The following is a 4,883-nucleotide window of genomic DNA, read 5'->3' as shown; positions in this document are numbered from 1 at the left end:
AGCGAAATATACTGTTTGAGTACTGGTTATAGCATTAAGTCTCAATGTACAGCACACTAAGGACAGAGATCCTACATGAGGAGTAAGTGCACAGTGACTCCTGTTGTTGACTTTACCAATTGACACTCCTGTCTATGGCATCAGTAATCTCCCTATGCTCCAGTCATGAGTTTCCAAAGCTATGGAAGCCTTTTGAGTTCACCAACTCTTATCTTGTTTAGACAAGGTCATAGTCAAAGTGGAGGTTCTCTCCTCCCTTCAGAGAAAGGTACCTCCTTCTTTGATGACCTGTTCTTTCCACTGGGATCTCACTCACAGAGATCTTTCATTTAGGGTTTTTTTTGTTTGTTTGTTTGTTTGTTTTTTTTCCAGAGTGTCTTGGCTTTCCATGCCTGAAATACTCTCATGGGCTTTTCAGCCAGATCAGAATGCCTTTAGGGCTGATTCTGAGGCCAGAGTGCTGTTTAGGACATCCGCCATTCTATGAGTCTGCTGAGTATCTCGCTTCCCATGTTGGATCACTCTCCCCTTTATTTATTCTATCAGTTAGTATTAGCAGGTACTAGACTTGTTTATGTGCTCCCTTTGACTCTTAGTCCTTTCATTATGATCAATTGTGAACTGAAATTGATCACTTGGACTGGTGAGATGGCATTGGTACATGCCACCTTGATGGGATTAAATTGGAGTCCAAATCAACTTGTTCCACATGGACAGAGACCCACAGTGTCCTGGCAAATGACGTGGCTTTGCTTTCTGTCTCTTCCGAGAGCTCCAATCCTGATTCACTTCAGCAGAGACTCCACAGGCAACAGGAAAAATTGTGGCATTAAATTACTCACTTATACTTTTGTGTCGTTCAATAGTGGTCTTATTTCTGGGCAAGCTTACAAACCATGAGGTTGGAAGCATAACTTACATGGGTGGTAAGAGACTCAAATGAGAAAAGGTAAAGAAAAAAAAAAAGAGTGAAAGAGGAACCCCTTTGAAAATAGCCAGGGGCATTTAAAGGAACCATAAGAATGCCAACAATATTTAAACCCCCTTTTTTAAAAAGGAGATTTTTTTTGGCTTAAAATATTTCACTCTAAATGAATGTATGTCAGCTGTCAATGAAAGAATGTCACTAATACACTGTGGACACCTTTTGCAATGTAAATCCATGCCCTTTTTTTTTTTTTTACATGGTGAACTTCAACCTAGCAATTATTACAACAAATGTTATAGTCTAAAGCTCAAACACATTTTAGCAATTTTGAAATTGAATTGCGTACAAACCAAATAAAATGTACATCCTATCAAACGTTTCCATCTAGGACTGTGGGGACACCTGAGCCTTCCGCATGGACCGCAGGGCCTTCTCCCGCAGGTGCTTCTCTAGGTCATCAAGGTTATATTCAGCTTCACTTTCAGTCTCCTTCTTGGGCTCCAGCGCTGCCTCTGCTTCCTCCTGTGCTGAGGTGGTCGTGGCAGCAGTGACAGCTGCAGGGGGGACCGCAGCAGCAGCCGCGACGGCTGCCGCTGCCACCGCCTTCTCCTTCTTGTGTGTTTTTTTTTTTTTTTTTTTTTTTTTGTGCTTCTTGTGCTTCTTATCCTTTTTGTGTTTCTTGTCCTTCTTTTTCTTTCCACCTCCTTCTTGATCTGAATTCCTTGCCGGTGACGGGCTTGGTGTTGGGCTCTTAGCCTTTTTGACCGGTACTGCTGGTGACCAGTTTGTAGAGGGCGACTGAGACTGGACAGGGGACGGAGGTGCTGGAGGTTTTTTAGCTGCTGGCTCAGGAGATCTAGACACAGATCGGGAGGATGAGACCCTCCTTACAGACTGTGGGCTTGGAGAGGCAGTCTTTTTTTGTCTTTTTAGGCTCCGGAGTCCGGGAGACTCTCCTAATGGGCCTAGTACTTGGAGATGGAGACTGCCTTCTTTGGGGTGAGGACGACGGTGCTCTCCGCGCGGGTGGAGGGCTGGAGGAGGTCTGAGGAACAGGAGGCCGAGGGGAAGGCGAGTGCCCTTTGTTTGGCTGTGGCGAGCGGGCTTCCCGGGCGGAGCGGCTTGGCGAAGAGCCTTTCCTATGCTTGGATGACAACGAAGGCGAGCGTCTCTTGGTGACCGGCGAGCTTCTCGGTTTGGGAGGTGGAGAATGCGAGACTCGCCGCTTTGGTGGTGGAGATGGCGACGCCCTCCGTTTTGGAGGGGGAGGAGGAGAAGCCGTCCTTCTCTTGGGAGGTGGAGAAGGGGTGTATCTCCTCTGTATGGGAGGGGAGTACCTCCGAGGGGAAGGCGAGCGCCGGTGTGGCGGTGGAGAAGGAGTCCTTCGTCAGGGCGGTGGTGTAGGAGACCTGCACCGTCGCGGAGGAGGAGCGGGAGAAGGAGAGCGCCGCCTTCTGGTCACTGGCGACTGCCATCGCTTTCCCATCTGCATCCGAGGGGAAGTCTCTGGCACTTTCGTGGTGAGGGAGAGGCACTCCTGGAAGAGGAATGTCTCCGCCGCCTGCCTACCTCACCATTCTTCACGTGGGACCTTTTGGGTCGCTCATCTTCTGAGGACGAAGAGGAGCCAGAGTCAGATAAAGACTGCTGGTTCTGTCGTCTGTACTGGCGTCTGCTGCACAGAATCTGCTGCAGCCATTTTGCCACCTTTGTCTTCTTCTGATTCAGATAATTCTACTTTTCTAGGTTTCGGTGCTGGTGAAGGGGATTCTCTTTTCTCAGTACCTTTATGCTTTGTCACTTTACCTGAAGTTCTCCCTGGAGACACAGAAACACGGCTTTTTCTCGTACGGTTTGACTGCTGGGGTGTCGGGGAATGGCGAGTTTTTGGTGGTGGAGTTGCTGGAGGGGATGGCCTGTGCCTTCGCCTTGGAGGACTCGCGGAAGGAGATAGCTTGCGAGTTTTTCGAGGGGGACTGGATGTCCTCTTAGGGGGTTTCTTTGGCGGCGACCGGGAACGAGATGAAGAGGATGATGAGCTACTTCCAGACAAGGATGCTGATGAACGTCGTCTTCGTCGCACTGGAGATCTGCTCCTCCTGTGCCGTGGCGGAGGAGGCATTCGTCTTGGAGGAGTTCTTCTCCGAGGGGATGGGCGCCTCCTCGGGCTTGGCCGTCTTCTAGGAGAGTATGATCTTGATCAGGGTCTATGGCGCCGTCTAGGTCGAGTGTGAGAAGGAGAGCGAGACCGCGTCCGTGACCTTGATTTGGAACGTGACCGAGATCGTGCTCTGGTCTTCTCCTTTTCCTTTTTGGAATTTTTTTCTGGAGAAGGTTCTTTAGGTTCTGGTACAGGTTCAGGCTTGGGAACTTTCAGGATGTCACTTCTCGGGCTTCGAGACCGTTCCCTTTTTTTTTTTTTTTTTTTTTCAAATTTTGGAATATTTGCATATGTACAAAGAAATACTTGGGAATGAGGCTCAATTCTAAGCATGAAATTTACTTATGTTTCATTATACACCTTATACACATAGCTTGGAGTTAATTTTATAGAATTTTTTATTGCACCTACCTTTTGACTCATCTGATCAGGTTTAGAATTTTCTGCTTGTGGTATCATGTCAGTGCTCAAAAGATTTAGGATTTTAGAGTATTTAAGATTAGGGATCTTCAACTTCAAATAGTTTAAGATTGTTTTGGGTGCCAACTTTGCTCACTTTTTCCATAATTCTCCTAATAATTCAATAACCAGTTCCACTGAACAGGCAGAATTCTCTTCTATGGTATCAAAAATGCATGTGAATAAGGACTGTGTCTCATTTGCCTTTTCAGTTACTGAAGGGAGGGAGAGAGAGAAAGAAAAAAAAACAGCAGGACAAAGGGTAGAACGCTCAGAATTTAAAAGGAATACCAGGCTAATGACTGGAGAACTACTGCTCTGGTAGCTCTTTTAGGAATTTAGAAGAAAGCCAAAAATCAAAGGTGGAGATCAAGTTCCTATGTGCCTGTTGGATGTCTAGGTGGAAATGGCTAAGAGGTTAGATGCAGTCACCCAGTGACTATAAAAATCAGAAACCCAACGTAGGGTGCTTCTTCATTCATCATCATTTCAGTTGTGAAATTTTGCTAGGGCAAGGATTTTTACATATTTGTCATTCCCAATGCCTAGCATATATTTCTTGAGTAGAGGCGATTGTAGCCAAGCATATCCTTCCTGAATTCCTAGATAATACTTCCTTCCACTAGGAAAATGCTGTGATGATTCTTTGTTTTAGAGATAAAAAGTCAGTTTCAGCTCATACTATGCTTGTTTCAGGATGTTTAGAAGTTGAAGTTGTAATAGTAGAAGCATATGAAGCAGCATAATAAAGAAAGGAGGAAGAATGGAAGAGGTTTGTTTTGTGTATCACAAAGGCATTTTCTCTCCATTTGGAGACTGGTAAATACATATATTCTCTAGTTAAAAAGATGAAATCTGGTGTTTTGTTCATTGTTTAATTAAAAAACCCACATTTTAAAAGGAATCAACCTTCCAATTTTTTACTTTCTAATGCCTTCTGAAGCACTTACTCTTTGAACAAAATGCCCTCGGAATCTTTTCAATGAATGTTAATTCATCTTAATATTAGAATCTACTTTTGTTAAGAATCATCTAACTAGAAATCCTGACAAGTCAAAAGAACTTGAAATATATCAAAAGTACTTCTCTGAAAAATATATTATGTTTCACATGATGATACAATATTTAAGAGATAACTTTAGGAACCTTAAAAGAGATATTTTTAATTATCCCTTATGTGGCACAAGTTGTGTCTAATTTATCTGAAGTGCCTGTAGAATCACTGGAGAAAAAAGCTTTTTTAATTTTGACAGGTTGTGTAGGGATTGTGTCAATGCAAAGGATACTGATATTAAGACCGTTTCTCTGAAACCTATTTCTTGATGCATAAAGGAT

General features: G+C 44.3%; 1 pseudogene; it reads right to left on the bottom strand.

Moving 5' to 3' along the window:
• Positions 1 to 871: 871 nt before the first annotated feature.
• On the bottom strand, positions 872 to 3,437 carry LOC100353425 (serine/arginine repetitive matrix protein 1 pseudogene; annotated as a pseudogene).
• Between the last annotated feature and the right edge of the window lie 1,446 nt (positions 3,438 to 4,883).

Source organism: Oryctolagus cuniculus, chromosome 12 (genome assembly GCF_051225735.1).
Source record: "Oryctolagus cuniculus isolate XC-2025 breed Fujian yellow rabbit chromosome 12, ASM5122573v1, whole genome shotgun sequence".
NCBI classification, from domain to species: domain Eukaryota; kingdom Metazoa; phylum Chordata; class Mammalia; order Lagomorpha; family Leporidae; genus Oryctolagus; species Oryctolagus cuniculus.
This window is presented reverse-complemented; position numbering and strand designations above follow the sequence as displayed.